The sequence below is a fragment of the Hippocampus comes genome, unplaced genomic scaffold (assembly GCF_001891065.2).
Source record: "Hippocampus comes isolate QL1 unplaced genomic scaffold, H_comes_QL1_v1.1 scaffold86, whole genome shotgun sequence".
Taxonomy (NCBI): domain Eukaryota; kingdom Metazoa; phylum Chordata; class Actinopteri; order Syngnathiformes; family Syngnathidae; genus Hippocampus; species Hippocampus comes.
Genome location: NW_017805882.1, coordinates 5,158,788 through 5,179,339, shown reverse-complemented (window position 1 = coordinate 5,179,339; position 20,552 = coordinate 5,158,788). Strand labels below are relative to the sequence as shown.

General features: G+C 41.4%; 1 long non-coding RNA gene across 1 annotated transcript in view; it reads right to left on the bottom strand.

Annotated features, from left to right (window-relative positions):
- The window catches only part of LOC109527270 (uncharacterized), a 29,513-nt gene extending 28,466 nt beyond the window's left edge, over nt 1-1,047 (bottom strand). Inside the window, exon 1 of the long non-coding RNA XR_002170500.1 lies at nt 795-1,047. This is a non-coding gene — a long non-coding RNA (uncharacterized LOC109527270). The remainder of the gene's footprint in view (nt 1-794) is intronic.
- Nucleotides 1,048-20,552: the final 19,505 nt, after the last annotated feature.

The following is a 20,552-nucleotide window of genomic DNA, read 5'->3' as shown; positions in this document are numbered from 1 at the left end:
ACAGAGAACCAGTGTGAGAGAATAGAGTTCAGCAAGGGAGGGGTTAAAGACAGAAACGTGAAGTGTACAAACGAAAAGCTAAAAACTACTTGAAAATAATATCAATTTTATGTTTTAAAAGAAAGAAAAAAGAATTGTCATGTTGTGTTATTAGTAAAAATGTTACATTTGATAGAACGCAATAACAGGCTTAAAAGGATGATGACCGTAACGGCTACCTGCAGTGCACTAAGAAAAAAAAAAAAAAAAAAAAAGAATGCGCCCCCACTCTGCCCTCCATCTTTCACATAGCTAAGGCTTCTTCTCCTTTGGTCAGCTTGGAGAAAATGAATAGAAAATCCTCCCTGCAGTTTGTGATAAAAGGCCTGACTCAAAATAACACCAGGAGAGTTTTTAGCTCACTTTGCACTTTAGCAACAGTAGCCTTTCTTGCTCCTGGTTCACATCCCGCAGTGGAATGAATAGCAAATGACATTACAGTCGATCATATGACTTGGATTTGACAGAATATGCATGACACTTCCAACCATTCATAAGATTTCATTTCACTTTTCATCGGGTTTATCATTGCCGGTGCAGATTTGCAAAAACCACCTGCAGGAGTGTTTAACCATTTTAGTGGAGTTCTCCAAAGAAGCTGGATCGCTTCAACTCGGTACGCAAACCACTAAGTCATATTAACACACGTTTGATTTAGTTTACCACAATAATCATAACGAATGTTGAATATACATTTTGTACTAATAACACGAAAGAAATACGGCTTTAACGGCATAATAAGGGGGACCCCCTACCTGGCAGCCCCTGGATCCACGACCCCCGCTGATTGCGTTTTGTCGAACCATGGCATTCCATTGACAACATCCCATAGACTGTTAATTTTCCGTTGGTGGTCTCGGATTTCGCCAGCCCTTTCTTGGAATTGTGCAACCGGAATAGGTGCGTCCTGCGCTGTTCACGCTGCGGTGGTAGTTTCACGATCTGATTGGACAACGTTAAGCGAGACTTCATCAGCAGAACATCCCTGTCGTCATGACAACTTGCCAATATCCCAACAGGGGTGTGTTTGTGGGAGGCTGGACTGGCGAGCCATGCTTGCTCTCTTGCCTCCAAACTGGATTACGAATTGTTTTGTATCACTGTTCGCTCACCGCTTGCTTCCCCCCCTCTCGTTCGTAGAAGGCTACGCTAATCTTTTCAGTGTGCCTTTCCGGGGAATATATGAACTACGATCCAAGTCTACGACCAGCTGGCCCATCACAGTTTAATGGCTCAGTGTCTTGCACCACGGGATGCCAAATCAGCTTAAAACTATTCAGGATGGTGACAGATGATCAAAAAAGAATGGTAAAAATAAATAAATACATAAATGCTTTGTCAGATACACGAGAAAATTTATGACATTTACATTTCACTTCCTTTCCACAAAAGGCCTTTGTCATAACTCCCCATCATCTCACAACCATATCCTCCACGGGAATATCTCAAAACAACTTAGGTACAATGCAACTAGATCAACTGATCTGTTGTCTACGTTGACCTACAGTTTACATCAAATATCGATAAAGTAATCTGACAGACTGGAACGGAGGAAAAGTGCAAGGCTGGCAAAAGGCATTATCATGTTGTCAGCCATGCTAACCGTGGTACGAACAATGAATGTTTGTTGGCTGAGACACCTGCTGTGCTGCTAGTCTGCTAGCACATGATTAGCAAAGCGCAGACGGACAGTTCCCAGACTCTTTCCCAATTACCTCCTGCCGAGCAGTAGACGGTGACCTTGGCCGCTCCTGGAGCTCTTCTCACAAGCTAGAATAGAATGGCCGCCTGAGACATAAGGCCCTAGCCTCTGCACTCCTTTGATTGCTAATCCCCTAAACATTGTGCACCACTCGGCTCCCTACCTGGCCTTCAAGCCGGAGGCGGCTTGGTGGTGGCCATTGAAAGCAGGTGATGAATGGAGTCTAGCTGCTGGAAGCCAGACTCACTGGGTCGCCGATGAGTTCAATCGGGCCTCAAAGCTGTTTACAACAGTCCAGTGGGGTTAGCATCACTTTTGGTGGGTTTTAGAAGAAGTACGTCATGCCAATTCAGGTTATTTGCAGTTATATTGGTTTGCCAGCATACATGTAAAAGCACCACACACTAAATGTCAACAAAATATGGTTTATTGATTCCCAAAATATATATGATTCCCCCTGAAAATGTATACTTTAATAGAGAATGACAAGGCAAAATGTGTATTGCATCAAAGCTACCATGGCAAACAGAAGGCGCGGTACAACAATGCCGATGACAGGTGATTCTGTCCATGCAGATACTTGACCTGGTGACATGGAATTTCGAAACGCTTCCATATATATTTATGTTATGGTTGCAACACAAAAAGTAGAAGAAAAAAAACTGTATGGTGGAAGAAAAAAAGGAATACAAACCTTTGGGCATTTCAGCAGCATGTTCAGAAGAGGCAGCTGGATGCCAAACTCTAAAGCAGACCGGAGCTGAATTCAATGCCTCTTGTCAGCGGAGCTTGATGTGATTATTGCCCCCTGCTAGGGTAGGGATATAGTGAAGTTGTCTGGCGCTGCCAAGGACGCTCCAACAGCACTGCGGGATGCCCCTTTCACTGTCCCAACTCTCGGAACATCGCTCTGGAAGCAACAGGGGGGTGGGACGCATCCACCATCTTTACCAAGGAAGTCTGGATGTGTGCATGAGCACGTGTGTGAGTTTTGCAGTCCTTCAGCGTCCATTCTGCTGATGCTATAGAAACAAATGGGAGAGTCGATTGTCAAGTCGAAAGCAGGTTAAGCTTCGGCCAACCACACAGGCCTAGAATTTTGCCAATGACCAGGCCTATTCTTTTTTCTTCCATTGCTGTACTGTATATCACACTGTACTGTATGTCCCACATGTGAAAATGTTTGTCTTTGCCTGTAAGTGAGTAGAAAGGATTGTTTGATCTACTTAAGAAATGTCCCCCTCCCCCATCCATCCAGTGAGGAGTTCTTTGCTCAAGGCTCATATCGACAGACTCTCTGCTGACTATTGATTGGACAATATAAGAATAACAATGCCCTTTTCACTGGGATGGTGATGTTTCGATTCTTCTTTTTTCTTAACTGCTTAAGTGAACAATTTTTCAATGAGAAAACAAAAAAACACAACAGGGAACTCTGAAAATGTTTGCATCGGAATGGATAATGTTGCATGTATTATGCAATAATTTTCTACATTAAAAAATTAAAATCGTACAACACTGGTGTGCCTATGCAATTTGCAGCAAAGTCAAATGCACATCAAATCTGATGAGATTTTTACTTTGACCACCCAAGAACAAGATCAGGAGAGCAGAGAAGAGTGCCTTTTGGGATATGAGGGTAGATTTCCCCAAATCGTACCAGGCAACCTCTCAAACGACCCCTATTCCCTACTTTCGGCGGTATCCCCCCCCCCCCCAACCCGAAGGCAAACGGGGTAAAATAAGACTTCAAAGCATCTCCAAAATAGTCCTGACACAAACTCATTTCCTCATGTTACATGTAGGAGTCTGCCAAGCTTACCGGACTGCTCCAGCAGTGACGGCTTTCAATTTGCTTCTCTGTGCTACCTTTTGCTGTTTATAGCGGTGAGCTGATGCCATCTTGATCGAGCCCTAATTTACATTCTGACAAAGACATGCAAGAAGCCAGCAGAGGGGAATATTTACGAGGGCCTTTCTGTGGGACATACCGTGCTTAATTGAGACGAGAATATCAGATCCGACTTAAGAGGATGCTATTAGGAGCAAGGAACCACAAACGACTGCAAATTCAAGCGTGAAGACGAGGCAGTAAAGCCTCAGTTAGTCAGCACATTCAATGGATAAAAGTGTTGTTTTGGTGCATTGACGAAAAAGGAGCATCAAAGGCGTAGTTTTTGTCAATATCACATTGCTTACGAGGCCTGCTAAATAAAATATAAACCAAAACCAAATGCTTCCCCTCCTTGACACGCAGATGCACAACAAGGTTCAGTTTAGAGTACATGGTGATTTGAGATTGATATTTCCCAACAAAACGCCAGCAGGTGGGATTTTATTTGTGCTTTGAGAGGTGGTTTCACTTCATCTGTTAACAGTCCGGCTTTTAGATTTGCAAGAATTCACTAATACAGAGTCTATCACCGCTCCAATCAGTACAAAGAAAGTATCACACGGTGTTACACATTCTAGACCACAGAAGACACCACTATAACAGTAAAATGGATTAGGATGTTTTTACTACTTATTTTACAAAAACGGGGATCTCCTTCATATATTTTGTGCATGCACTAAATAAGACCTGGAGGTCGTGTGTCATGTTTTACTCCAATGTTAGGATTCCTATATTTTTTTCAGTAAATAATGAAGACAACTTGGTCGGAAAGTCTTTGCACCTGAATGCATTTTTGATGGTTCATATGAGGGATGTGATGACATCGAGAGAAATTATATATTAAAAAAAAAATAATCATAATAATTACAAGATATCACTGAGCTGTCAGCATTCTTTTTGCTCATAGACTTCGAACTGTGAGGTAGACGTTTCAGAGCCCACAGTCCTGGTACACTGAAGGCTTACAGGATGACAAACATTGAGAATGGGTGAATTGATCATGTGAGGCATATTGTCCGCCAAAGTTTAGTTGGTTACCAAATTGTTTGACCATTGGGGAAAACAAGCTTTCTGTATTTATTTGACAAAAAAATGCTGATTTCAAATGAATTGAGCATGTGGAATAATCTTCAAAATGTAGCTTGATTAACTTTATCACAAAAGCATTTCAACCAGATGTTTCAGTTCAGGTTTGATCTTGTCATAGCCATCAAAAATTAATTTGGAATGCTCAAAACCAATATATAGTAATAAAACATAATGCAGGATGCATCCCCGCAAACATACGAGCCAAAACCTGCACCGAATTACATGGCCCCAAACTAAAACTGGATGAAATCCAAACAACATTTAATTGGACTCACTTCTCATTGGGAAGTTTATGAACTGGCCGCAGATCACAGGTTTCAGTTTGATGCAGTCAACGCTCTCTGAACTCATTCCCATTTAAAAAGTACCCATTTTCCATAAACAATTTGTGTGTGTGTGTGTGTGTGCGTGCGTGCGTGCGTGCGTGCGTGCGTGCGTGCGTGTGTGTGTGTGTGCGTATTTAACACAGTTGGCATATTGTGAGGAACTTGGATAAATAATATGCTTCATTTGAGGAATAGGGTTAACATATTGCTAAGGATAAGAAATGCAGTATTTTGCCAACCGCTATCTAGTTATTTCTTATGGGGTCGTGACAGCAAAAGGATAGTTAATGCAGTTTATTCGGTCAGGGCGGGGTGCTACACCGCATACATGTACACCCACACAGGCACTGAGGTTGTGCTTCATAGAATTTTAATAAGGAATACCATCCTTTAAGAAACCATTTACCAAGCTAGCTATATATGTATATATATATATATATATATATATATATATATATATATATGGTGTGTGTGTGTGTATAAAACAGTGAGACTGCATAATTTACATCTGCATAATCTATTTCATTTTTCATTCACACAGGGAAATGGGGTAAGATTTATAATGAAGATTAGGTGGTACTAATATCGGGTAAGTCCAGGGCGTCATATGTCTTGTATAATGAAAATAAAGATGAGCTAACTATATTTGACTAGATTGCAATTGATACGAGCATTCAATCGAGCCAGAAAATCCCTTCGCATTACCACCATCGCTCTCATCCTCACCTCTGAATATGGAAGCATATATTGCTTCACATATAAGCCTGTGGAAAGGAAAAAAATACTGTACATATGAAGTCCATTGAATTAACAAGCACCAGTTCAACAAATAATTAATGACAGGTTATATTGCTGGGATAATAATTGAAGGAATTGTGGCCACACAAAACCAAGCATTCCGTCTGTTGTGTCAATATGTGCAGATTCTCAGAAATCTATTGACTTTTCATTGCTTGAGGATACAGTACATTGATTTTTTTTTTTGCCTTTCTTATTGTTCTTTAGACGCACAATGCACAATGGAAAGCAGTTTCAGACTGATGCTCAGAACGCAAAAAAATAATACAGCTTCAAATCATATTATATGCTTAGATGTCCTCTTTACACAGCTATTGCAGACCAGAAACATTGTGCTGTACCAGTGTATAACCTGTGTGAAGATGAAATTCTGTTTCAGTGTGGACTTCTGCAATGTGAAGCAGACATGCCAACTAGTCGACCACTGTGCCACCCTATCTATCTATATCTATATAGATGTATCGATATATATCTTTTCCTCCCCCAGAAAATGATGTGATCGGGTCCAATTTCCGATCACATGATCAGCTCGCACACAGTACCATGGACAACATGGAATCGGGTTTGTGACTGGTTGGCCTTATGCTACATTTACATACCCTCGCCTCCTGCCCAAAGACAGCTGGGATAGGCTCTAGCACACCCGTGACCCTTGTGAGGATAAGCGGATCAGAAAATGGATGGATGGATGGTTTACGGCACCATCAGTTTTGCATGCTTCGGACCTACTTTGTGGCATGAATGGTTATTGCACATTTGATTCTGTCAATTAAACAATATCAGGTCACTGTTTCTTTATATTGTTAATTTCTGAATGTTGAAAAACTCTATCGTAGCATTTATTGACATCAACATACCTGCTTTGATAATAATATCAAATTAAAATGAAAGCATAAAAAAATGGCGGGGGGGGGGTCGTACAAACAGCAACTTGATGGCATAAGCAAAAAACAAAGTGATAAACACAAACCAACAGAAGCAGTAACAGGAACAGCAACAAACAATGATCCGACACTGAGTGGTCGGGCATCAAGTCTTTTAAAGTGACAATTAACGACACAATGACCAACAGGTGTGCAGCTGCAGGCGGTGCCCTACAGTGCCACCTGTTGGTCACAAACAGATCTTCTAATTCGCGTATCCTCACAAGGGTTGCGGGTGTGCTATCGCCAACCCAGCTGTCTTCGGACAGTAGGCGGGGGACACCCTGAACTGGTTGCCAGCCAATCACTGGGCACATATAGACAAACAACCATCCGTGCTCACACTCACATCTTAAGACAATTTCGAGTGTTCCATTAACCTGCCATGCATATTTGTGGAATGTGGAAGGAAACCGGAATACCCGAAGAAAACCCACGCAGGCACGGGGAGAACATGCAAACTCCACACAGGAAGGCAGGAGCTGGAATCTAACCCTACACCTCTACACTGCGAGGCCTACACGCTAAACAGTTGTCCACCGGGCCGCCCTCTCCTTAAACCAAGCAGAAGAAAAACAGCAAAGAAAAAGCATGGTTGCCCCATAAAGTTGATCAGCAATTGACATGTAAGGATATTGCTTTTGTATGTGGGTGAAAGGTTTGGCTTTTAAATATGAGAGTGGATTTGATAACTGATTTTTTTCAATGGTCTCTATTGTAGTGACTGCTCACGAGTGACAATATTAAATGCTAAAATATGTGACAGATCACACTTGGCATACTGCAAAATCTAAATTATTGTATTTTTCTTGTTGTCATTCTAAGATGAAAATCCCATGAGGAAAGATGTGGAGTGAGAACTGGCATTCTTGTGAATATCCCAAATTAAGCCAAGTGCTGAGGGAGAACTGTTTTAAATTCACGGGCATTCCCAAGCTTGGCTCTCTTGATGCATCTTGAAAGACCTTCTGATAGAAAACAGCATGCAGCAGGAAATTGAATGCAGCTGCATCACTGTTGTTTGTTTCAGAGGATTTTCGACACTGTGCTTTTTGCTCCCACACACTTTAGATGGAGTCAAGGTCAAAGTACCAAGACTGTATGTCCAGAACCATCACAAGCCTCATGTACAGCTTCTCTGCGTTTTTATGGCGTCATCTTCTCCAACTTGAGGAATGCCTTGGTCAGTCATTGCTGGGAAAGAGTGATTTCCACTGTGGAAGTGGACAGTGGTTCCTGGAAGTCTGTCTGTGGTTTGTTCGTGTGACGTTTTGAGCCAGTTTACAGGGATGCATTTCATTCTTCCCATCCTTTGATTGTCTCCTCTTTCATCTATAACTGTTTCAAACAAGGCGTACGTTGGAATAGTTACACATCTGTTCTTGTCAATGTTTTATGTGAAATGTTGCGTACGACACTTTGTTACAGCTGCAGTTGTTGTGAAAACGCTATGTAAATAAAGATACAGTATCTTGTATTGATTGTAATTTATTACATCCAAATATGAAGTTTGTCTTGCCTTTACTTACAAAACGTTAATATAATCTTCGACATTAATATAAGATTAGATCAGATAAAGTAACCTTTCTTATTCTCACACTGGGAAATTTTTCAATTTGGACACATTAAACACACACACACACACACACACACACACACACACACACACGCGCGCGCACTTAAGATAGTATTGCGACCTTTATTTGTCAAGTTCCTTGTCAGTTTATGACCTGTAGTTGTTTGGTTTATATATATATATATATAATATATATATATATATATATATATATACAGATATCCCTCGTTTATCGCGGTTAATGGGGACCAAAACCACCCGCGATAAACGAAAGTAGTGACGCCCCCAACCCCCCACCCGTATAGGTACATCGACATGTGTATGACTATTAAAAATATAAGGCCAAATTTAATGGTATACATGCATGTAGAAGTAAATTTTGTAGTAATTAGCATTACTTAATGCTGTATACTAATAGATTTAAACATTTATAAATTAGGTTAGATTAGTGTATGAATAACAAAATACAGTAAACATATACATGTAGTACTGTATATGTTGCTCTATGTGACTCGCTGTTGTTTTGCTGACTTTTGCTGCTTCTCGCGGACTGTTTGCGGACTTAAAAAAAAAAAAATTATGAATATGTTTGAAAAAAATCCGCGCTGCACTGAAGCCGCGATAAACGAACCAAAATAGCGCATGGTGGAGGGATCACTGTATATATATATATATATACACGCACACACACACACACACACACACACGCACACACACACACACACACACACACACACACACACACACACACACACACACACATACACACGCACACACGCCCACACACAATGTAATTGTAATTGTTCTGAGTTGTAATGGATTGAACTACAAACAAGAATCTCATAAATTATGGCTCAATTACGGGTTTGGTCCGCAACGTGTGATAATAGGGAAAAATGTTGATCATTGTTTTCCAAAGTAATAACAGATGTTTGCAAATGTCTGACATTGATCAAAAACAAAAGATGTCTGCTTTCAGTGAGGATGAGAGAAATCTGTAAATACTTACTTATGTGAGGCTGACATAAGAGGATGTCAGGAATTTTAAGGGAAAATGGCTAAAAGCGATTACTCACTTATCAAAATAATCGATTCATGAGATGATTAAGGAATTCTTGATCGATCGAGTCATTGTGACACATCTACTGGTTCCCCTTTGCGCTAATCAATAGCCAAGATGTCAGTCTCCATTTCAAAAAGTTTGCTGACCCCTGATCTATAGAGTACAGGTCCAAACACAATGAATATAATTTATTGTGGAGAGAGAAAATCTGTTCAGACTATTTCTCCGTCCTTTGAAACACTTGTGCATCAGTCAGTGGAGGAACAGAAGTTGTCAGTGTCATGTCAGAAATCACCTCTCTGTCATTCTTAACCCTGACTGTCTAGTCCTGAAGCTCTTCCCTCCTGCTACGACGTGTCAGCTCCTTCAGCACAAGACGTACACTGATCGGTTTATGTGTGGTGAGTAGACCGCAGGGGCTCTATGCGAGCCACCATTGACATGGGTGCCACGATCTTATCTATCTGCTCCCACTGTCACTCACAGATCCAACACGGCTGCTACTAAATTTGTGACCGGGTGAGCTCGTGTGGTGGAACCTCCGCTTACCCACACAACCTATGTGGGTTAGTGGAAGTTTGGTAATTATTTTGGTATGTTTATGTCCAACATTAATTTTGTGTTGCCTTAATGGAAGACATACAGTACTTTAATACACTTAACACTGTATAAGTATTTTGCCTTGGAATAAACCTTCTGGAATATTTTTGCTGTGCAAATTATAAATCTAATGCGGAACATCTACCGACTGTATATGCTGCATCGAGGACAATTACTTTGATGTGCTTTTTTTATGTTTATAATCAACAGGAAGCGTGCAATGTCGCAATCACAAAGATGGTACAACACAATAAATATTTTACTCAGTGCAGACGGTAATTTGGCCCGAAAATACTGAAACAGTTTAAAAAGCACAAATAGGTCAATATGTTCAACTTAAACTATATTTATTTGAATACAAAGACAAAGCTAATTCAATGACAAGCAATTTAATGTTCAAACTGATTAACTTTGTTACTTTACGACAACAATAACAATACTCAACAATTGTTGTACAATGGTTGGAGCTTTGTAGGTGGAGTTCTTTCCCATTCTTCAGTCTAGGGTTTCTGTTGTTGTATTTTTCACCTCATAATGCAACATGTATTTTCAATGGGAGGCATGTCTGGACTGCTGGCAGGCCAGTCTTGTATGGGCACTCTTTTTACTGTGAAGCCATGCCCTGTTCAATCACAGATGCTGGCTTTTGAACTTGACATGATATTAATCAGAAGAGTCCCTTTCCTCTTTTCTCCGGTGGACATGATGTATATGATTTCTAAAAAAATTTGAAATATGACTAAACCACACTTGCGTCAATCCATTTCAGATGAGCTTTGGCCCAGAGAAGTCGGTGGTATTTCTGTTGTTGATATATGTGTTTTTTCACTTTGCTTTGATTTTTGACTTGCATTTGTAGATATAGTGACAAAATGGAAACAGTTCACTCATCTTTGACACATCTTTAATCAAGCGCATAAGGCTTGGCGGAATCCAAGCAGTCATTTCTCTTGTTGTACATTATTTTGTGCTTTCAGGTAGGCACGGACAAAACACTTTTTGTGGTATCGTCTTTCATTTGAAATGGAAAAGTAAACCATTTGAAAGCTAGTCCTAGGTCTGAATATACAGGATGTGCTAAAAATAGATGCTTACCTTGCATTTCATATCCTTAGTTAACATAACATGCACCTCCAGAATAGCCAGCCCAGCGGTTCTGTTCACGGGCGGTGGGCTGCCCAGATGTCCTCATCAAATCTATGTTGATTGCAAGTACAGAGACACACACTAAAACAGGCATGTCCAGAAAAGTTGCAAGATTAATTTACCGGTAAGTTGGTTTTCCTTATGTCACTCCATGAGTGACAATGGAAACCAATCTATGTCCCCAAGATGTGACAAACACACTACTGAATTGTACTCGATGTGGCTTCACTTCTGCTCCTGCCTGCTGAGTTAACATCTGTCTGCACCTCCGATAAAACCTGTAACTCCTTCTACCTCATGTCAGCCTGAGACAGAGGGTGCCATCACACCATGACTGTCTGCCATCATTTCATTTTTAGTTGTGATGCTCATGACCTATTTCGACTTGAACTTGAAGTGAGTGTTTTCGTTTTGGCAAAGAGATAGCTGATAGAGACAAAAAACAAGGTCAATATATGAATGAATCAAAATATTAATACTTGATTTTTTGACAAAAGTCTTCATAAAACTTGTGAAATTGCAACCAAGTAATGAATTCCTATATCATACCTTATACCGCAATTTCTCAACAATAATATTCATTTGTATCGGCCAAAAGGTTCAAACACTGGTGTGCCCCTTCTAGAGCGAGGCCGGGACGCCCCACGTCTGGATCACCTCCTCGGCCGTCCATGACAACTGAGGCGGTAAAGCCCCGCGAGGCTGTCGCGGACATTCTGGCAAGCGCCGTGTTTCTCACACCCTCCAAGCCGGCCTCCGCTCCTAACAGGTAGCAAATACCGTAGTAGTCACGACAGTTGCTGCATAACTCTTCCAAACGGACAGTGGCGTGCTCTCTGTTGGCGCTGTCCCTCCACTGCCTGTGAATAACTGAAACGAAAGCAGCATTATGTTGGACTTCATTTATTGTGCCATTCACAGTCATTTTGTCGCCGTGCAGACTGAGCAGCTTCACCTTGCTTGACTGTTTAGAGTGAGACGGAGGAGTGTGAGCTGACATGGTCGCAACACTGAAATGCTGATAGTGAAATCCCATTAGCTGCTCTCCCACGAATGCAGTGCAAACACAAATAAGAGGAGCCAGAGCAGGTGGGTGGTCTGTCACTTTCACTGTATTTGAAATGTGATAGTAGAAGTGTGTGCCTGTGCACCCACACACATACACACACAGAACTGTAGAAGTATGAGCGGATCCCTTCAGTGTGTCACTGAATGTGTGCATGTGTGTGAGTGTGTGTAGGTCGAGTCTGATTTTGGTCAATTATTACATGATGATGTGATGCCAGTAAATTCAAATTGCATCATGCAGAACATATTTGCCTTGGCCAACTACCTTTAGCAGAAACATGGTGAAAAGGCACACAGAAACAAAAAGAATGTTGGCAGAATCGGGGACAAAAAAAATCATTAAACATTTTTAAAAGAGGGGTGCCGATGTGGCCATAAATTTGAAAAGGTCTTCGGTTGGAGGAAGTGGCAGAAGAACATGCACAAATTAGAAAGCTCCCAGATAAGGTTTAGGAAACAGTTATCCTCACTGTCAGCATTCTCAACAGCGAGAAGCAGATGACAAAAACCACCCAGATGAGGTTTGATTCAGAGAAGATGGGAGGACCCTGCTTCGTGGTGTATTTGCAGAACCCCAAAAGCCACAGTACACTTGGAAAGATGATGGCTGGGAAGGCAATGATCCCAATCTGGGCTTCTTTGTTGTCAAACATGACAACCCGAACAACAATGAAACATTACTGCTTTTCCCAGAGATAAATATGTTCTGCACTTTCAGAATGTGACCAAAATGGAATCAGATTACTTATGAAAACATATTTATCGAATATTTAGGATTTATTGATCACTTGAAAATTCTCAATTTAGCATCAATTGTTCGCTATGAGAATTATAGTCGTGTTTGGGGAGACAAAAATCAGACCACATATGAACATAAATTTTCCTTCAAAAGTCAGTCTTGATTAGAGATTCATCGGGATGTAACAAACTCTCTCACACAATAAAAGACTGTCAGCTGCTTTATAGTTGTGAATACAAAAATTACATTTACAGCCTGACTCCAAGTCAACAGACACAGCACCGATTTCATGTACTGAGGCATTGTTAGTTGCATATTGGAAAAAGAGAGCTGAGGACCAACTGGCAACTGCTGACTGGACATACAGTGTAGCAATATGTTTAATTTTGTACGCGTTACAAATTTACGTGAAAGGCAAGAATCTAAACAAACAATGTGAGCAGTGGAAATACAAAAGCGAGTGCAAGTGAGTGGCGGGTTAGCAGCCCTGACTTTTGGACTGTTGGTTTACGCACTTGACTCGCAACCCAATTAGGGACGGTGGTTGCATTGTTTCGAGCAGGGCCGCGCCGGATGACCGATGTCACGCGAGCAAAACTGCACATAGCCAATCGCAAATTATTGACGCTGAATGGAATCCTTGTACCTCCGAATTTATCACTTTTCGGAGACCACAAAATCTGCGTGTTTGTTCAACCACTGGCAGCATCCTCAAACAGAGCAAGCCATTCTTGCTTTGACCTTCCTGGCATCCTTTGATAGTGCATTTCAGATACTGGACAAAAATGGATGGACTGAACCTTCTACCACTTGGTGTCAAGGACCCACAGCAATAGTAAGGTGAGTTTTGCTTTAAAGGGCGGGAAGAAGCAGCACTACAGACTACAAGAAAAGGAGTGTTGAATCAGAGAGATGTCAACGTGATTAAATATGCATGTTTTCAGGAAGGAGAAGTGAAAAACGAGCTAAAGCAGAGCAAAAGACGAGGGTTCCCCGCTGTCCTTCGAAGATTGATGATCATCCTGTTCAACAGGGTTTTCTAGTATGAGGCTGTCCAAGTGGCTCACGGCATGTTGGGAATCCCTAATTCCTCTTGTTAAATATAGGATCAAGGACACAAACATGTCCACAATGATTGGGAGTCACATTGTTCTAATATACTGTACATGTACTGTAATCACACCCATTCCTGATTTCTCACAAGGAAAGATTCAAAAACACATGACATTTTTAAAGTAAACAATCGAAAATTAAGTGAATACTTGCGTGTTTTTTATATCATTTAAATAAAGTGTTTTGCACATTACATCCATCCATCCATTTTCTGAACCGCTTTATCCTCACAAAGTTTGTGGGGGGTGCTGGAGCCTATCCCAGCTCTTTTCGGGGAGTAGGCGGGGGGACACAGTGAACTGGTTGTCCAGCCAATCGCAGGGCACACACAGACTAACAACCATCCGCGCTCACACTCACACCTAGGGACAATTTAGAGTGTTCAATCAGCCTGCCATGCATGTTTTTGGATTGTGGAAGGAAACCGGAGTACCCGGAGAAAAACCACGCAGGCACGGGGAGAACACGCAAACTCCACACAGGAAGGCCGAAGCCGGAATCGAACCCTGCATCTCTCCACTGTGAGGCCGACGCGCAAACCACTCGCTCACCGAGCCGCCCTATTAATATTATGATGATTATTAATTATTATTATTCAGTCAAGTATAATAAAGTAAAAGTCGGTGAGTGGTGTTTCCATGCATTTCTGTGGAAACTTTTGTCAGCCATGATAATGATTTCTTAAAAAAGTAATTGTACAGTCAAGCTTTGACGACCACAATGGCTGAAGCTAATCTGGTTCCAACATTTTCTCTTTGGGGATTTGAGAGCTGGAGTACATCCCTGGTGACTGTGTTTGAGAGATGGGGTGCAAGCTGGATTGGTTGCCTGTCATTCGCAGGACACATGCGGATACAGATAACCATTTATACTCACATGCACACCTACAGTGCATAAATTTGAACTAAAGCCACACGGGCCTCCTGAAAGTCCAGAAAAGGATGGTGAAACCCAAATAAACAAAAGAGATTAATAATCATGTGGTAACTGTTGTTTTTACCAGTTACAAATGTACAGGCCTATCAATGCACTGGTTATTATAGTTCGTATGCTGCTGTATATGTTAGTGGAAAATGCCTTTATTTGCAGGGCGAGAGTGAGCTCATCCAGATGGAATGCGATTTTGACCAAAGCCAGATCAAAGGAACAATAGCACAAAAGAAAAGGCGGACAGCTCTTGGGGAAAAAAAAACTGAAATTATATATTCATCACAATCAAAACAGGGTTCTTTCTTCCACCACAAGAGACGACAGACTACAACTGTCAGCTCTGCACTGGTTTCCCGTCAAGCTTCATATGTATAGAAGCACACGCATACCGTACAATACAGTTGCCAAATGACAATCACCATTTTGAACAGTATCGGAGTCAAACATAAAGCAATAAGACCAACTCGCCAAAGATATTTTACTGTCTATGAGATGAATAGTCAGCCAGAGAAATCAGCTTCCCCCATACTGAACCAAATCGTTGCCTTGTTTACCGCTGAGGGAGCTTGATTTGCCTGTGGAAAGGAATGAGGACTAGATGCAGGGAGGGGAATGCTCATGTTATCTATTAGGCTTTGCCTGCCCAGCACATTACAAGTCTCACATCACTCATTTCATGGCAAGTGTGCTGGAACAGATTATAGATGGCTGCTACGAAATAATACAAAGTGGCAGTGGCTGCGTCTGGGAGTTTGTATCAGAAGATGAGCAGCAAAGTGAGCACCCTCCAAATCCCCATTTGTGCAAACTCCGTCTCAAATCATATTTATTGGTTTTGCCTGGTTTTTGGAAAATTTTTTCTTTATTTTCTTTTTTGTCATCCAAGTTCTCGACCGCCAAATAAGCAGTCTAATGCCGTTGATTTCAAGTGAGGAAAAGATGTGTTTATATTAAGGGTGCAATAATACGCATTCTGTATCGAATCGTTCCATACAGTGGTCATGGTTCAATGGGCATTTCATGAATAATACACTTGTATTTTTTCTCTTTGATCAATGCCACTTCGAGAGCGTGTTTCAGCAGCTTGTTACTGCCACTAATTGTTACAGACATATAAAAAGAAAAGTCAGGAATCAAATTGCCGTAAAAGGTTCAAAACAAGCAAAAATAGTTGCTGGATAGTTGTGGTAGGCTATTTTATCTGCTTGACAACAAGCCAGTTGTAGATGTGGGGATATTGTGCAGACGGCGCTGGCTCACGGTTAACTTGTGTTCATATAGTTGCCCCACAATTGAAAATGTGAAATGCTGAATTGTGCATTGAGCGGTGAAGCATGGAGACATGGTGGAGCGACGACAGCAGCCCCGGTCCTTCATAATCGATCGGGGAAGAGCCAAATTAGCACCAAATTGAAGCAACAGTATCTAGAGGTTCGAGCTTTTCTGAATTTCCCACAATGCATTGCTAGCAGACATACTGAAAGGCAAGCCCCACTAACAAAGCATCTTATGCCGTTGGTCATGCCTTGTATGTGTGTCATTGCTGGCTGTAATAGTCGAGCGGAAAGCCGGCCCACAGGCTGTACGTTTTGACACCACTGCTTAAAAGGCAGGAAAGGCAATTTAATGACCAGCAAGTTATTATTTGTCAATGTTTGAAGGCGCAGGATACAGTAAGCAAACGTCGGTAGAGCTAGCAAAAATGACGATACTGTAACCCATCCATTAATTTTACAATTCGCTTATGCTTATGAGGGTCACGAGCGTGCTGGAGCCTATCCCAGCTGTCTTTAGTCAGTAGGCGGTGTACACCCTGAGCTGCTGGTTGCCAGCCAATCACAAGCCACACAGAGATGAACAACCATTCACGATCACACTCACACCTATGAACAATTTAGTGTTCCATTAACCTGCCATGCGTGTTTTTGGAATGTGGGAGGAAACCAGAATACCCCGAGAAAACCCACGCAGGCACGGGGAAAACATGCAAACTCCACACATGAAAGCCGAAGCCGGAATCAAACCCTGCACCTCTGCACTGGTTCTTCTGAACGAAAAGTTTGTCAACCCTGATTCCAATTTAAGTATTTTTACGGGTTAGATCAGTGGTTCTTAAGGGGTTCGGTGAATCGGTCTCAGGGGTTCGACGAAGCCTCTCCCATACAATTAAATTTAAAAACCTATACTTATGTCTTGAAAATTGATTTCCTTTTTTTTCAGTTTTTAATAGATGCGTTTTTAATGTCTTGAATTTGTAAAAAAAAAAAAAAAAAAATCCTATGTTTGCTGAATGTGCATGTGAACTGGTTGGGTTCGGTAATTCTAACAAGGTTAAGAGCCACTGGGTTCGACGATTTCATTTTCTCGCTAGTTAAACGTTACCTCCGCCTTTGTGAGTCTTTCACTGCTTGACCACATGATATGATTTGTCTTCTCCCTGTCATTTTTGTTTGTTTGTTATAGTAAAGGTTCTTATCTGAAGCAGCAAAAAAATGTAAGTCCAAGGAGGTTATTCGGCTTGGCGCAATCTTTCCTTTTCTTGGTCTCTTTCTCTTTTAGTGTTCCTGAGGGGAATGCACAGTGGGTGTCATATTTGTGCTGCCATGTGCCCACTTTATACACAGACACCCATGCTGAGAAAGGCTGCAGCACAAAGTGAAAGGCCATGCTGGAATGCCTATAATGGAAACTGTGACTGCTTTTGATTTAAATGGTTTCAGATGTGCATTTTGGAGCTGTTTGGTGAGAAACAGCTGCCTGCTGTACCTGTTGATGTGCACCAAAAAAAAAAAAAAAGTGTCGGGGCGTCATGCTCAACACATGATCATGCAAACACATGGTTGACAACGGATGCTCAACAAAATAATTGGATTGTAATTAATGCATTTCAGGGTGTGACAAGTTTTCTGGAGGTTCTGATTCACAATAAACAAAGTTTTGGAACACATGAAAAGTTGGTTGCTGAGGTGGTTAACCGTAACATGTTTTCAGAAAGGCTGAATAAGGGAACTTGAGTGGGATTCCGCTTAACCCTGCTCGTTTCAATTCATTCCTCTACACTGATGGTGCTTTGTTCACAATATATCTTTTGAGCTCAAAGTTTGCACTCTGCTTTTAAATCAGCAGGGATGCAATGCTTGCTGTAAAGTTTCCTGATATGGCGTAAATATTGGGTCAATTATTGGTCGGCTTCAAAAGTGAATGGAAACGAGCACAAGACCCTGTCAGTATTTGTTATTTATTTTGCAATAGCAATTACAGTACTGTGGATAAATGCATTAGCAATATCCTTATTGTTATTCCAACCCCAAATGGTGAGATGTGTGTGGAAAGTAGACATGCTTTATCCGAAATTTTCCAGTCTGCTCAGACTCATTTCTGACACTGGTACTTGCTTTTTTTTCCCGTGTTTGTTCGAATGTTTGTTTTTCAGTGGCATATCCAAGTCATTTGCACATGAAGAGTTTCTATTGGTATGAAATCACACGAGACAAGTGTTAAATATATACGGGCGCACATACACTGACAAGCACACGCACGCACAATTCCCTTGTCTGCACCTGCTGACAGTGTGGAGAAGAGATAAGGCTGCATCAAATGTGCAATGTGGTATTGATTTCCATGCCAACCAATCTCACCCAATCAAAAAAGGTCACACTGTGAAGAACTCAAAAGAAAGCCTCTCTGTTTTTGGAATTGCATACTGGGTAGCCTTAGGCACACAGACTTAGTTTGAAGCGGAACATTTTTTTTATCTGTGGCTAACCAACCTCCGCAACAGACAAAATTGGAAAACAATATTGCTATATGACCACTGTAATGATACAAACCTCCACTGGGAGAAAAGACAACTTTTGTCTCTTCTTTGAGTCTTGGCTATCGTTGTGATGCACAAAATAAAAGAAGTAGACTCATTCCATACTGGCATTGGAGCAGCCTTTGTCCATGTCTGCCGCTCAGTGATGATGATGAAACATGATGAACAAAGCATCATTTCAAATCTTTGGCTTGGTGGGCCGATTTCAGAGCCAATTAATGTACCAACGGACATGATGCCATCGTTGATGTGTTGGTGTTCAGCAGTGCAGTGTCTGAGTCATTCATGAACTTAAGTAGCATTTGATGTTGGCTGTCAACTCTCTTTTAGCTGTTAGATGTTTAGAGCTCGACCATGATGGTAAGGACCCCACTTCTTCACAAACTAATATTTGAACTGCCTTTTCAGGCATTATCAGCCTTAGCAAACACACAGTCGTTTAGGTGAGAAACATATCTTGCGTGGCACCCCGTTGGTCCTGTGGTTAGCGCGTCGACCTCACAGTGCAGAGGTACCGGGTTCAATTCCAGCTCCGGCCTCATTGTGTGGAGTTTGCAAGTTCTCCCCGGGCCTGTGTGGGTTTTCTCCGGGTACTCCGGTTTCCTCCCACATTCCAAAAACATGCATGGTAGGCTGATTGGACATTCAAAAAACGTCCCTAGGTGTGAGTGTGAGCGCGGATGGTTGTTTGTCTCTGTGTGGCCTGTGATTGGCTGGCAGCCGGTTCAGGGTGTCCCCCGCCTACTGCCCGAAGACAGCTGGGATAGGCTCCAGCGACCCTTGTGAGGATAAGTGGATCGGAAAATGAATGAATGAATGAATGAATGAACATATCTTGCTATGTTTTCCTTTTATGATGGATCAAGGAATAACATCGACGTAAAATAGCCATACCAACCAGCTACAAAATGATGAACACTCGCCAAACACAGTGAGATCCAAAACAAGATTCCAAAGATATCGGGGGGTTATGTCAGAGACAGAGCTGGTCTTCTGCTTGAAAATCTCTTCCAGCCTATCTATTTTTCGGTCGTCACAATCTCTACAATGTTCTGTTAGACTTTTGGAAATACTATCTGCTAGTCATGTCTACGGTATCGTACGGTACTCTGGAAATAAAATGAAAATGTTCCAGTTGACTGCCAAGCATGGATGCGTGTCTTTTTGCCAGGGTTCTAGTATTAACTAGTGCATCTAATACAAACCCTGGCAAAATTTATGGAGTCACCAGTTTCAGAGGATGTTCATTCAGATGTCTAAATTTGTGGGGAAAAGCTGATCAGCGACATGCCACAAAACAAAAAACATTTAAAATGGCAACTTTTTGGCATTAAGAAACACAAAAAGAAATCGAGAAAAAAACGGGGTAGTCGGTAACAGTTAACAGGTAACAGAATGAAAAAAAAAATATCACTCAATCTTGATGGAAAAATAAAACATGGAATCACCCTGTAAATTTCCATTCCCAAAACTAACATCTGCATCTTGGGATGTTCTGTTCGGGATTTTATGTTGCAGATACCGTTCATGTGGATTTGGTGTAAACCAGGGGTTTTAGGAGCTACATCTGCAGAGTTTTGTCCAATAATCAATTGATCTGTTGTTCTTCTATTAATTAACTAAGCAGATTAAAAAAAATGTTAAATTGCTATTTTTTTATTATTAAATAACAGGACATTGTTTCAAATAGAAATTACAATTGTTACTAGGTTGGTCTGCAACTGCAGCT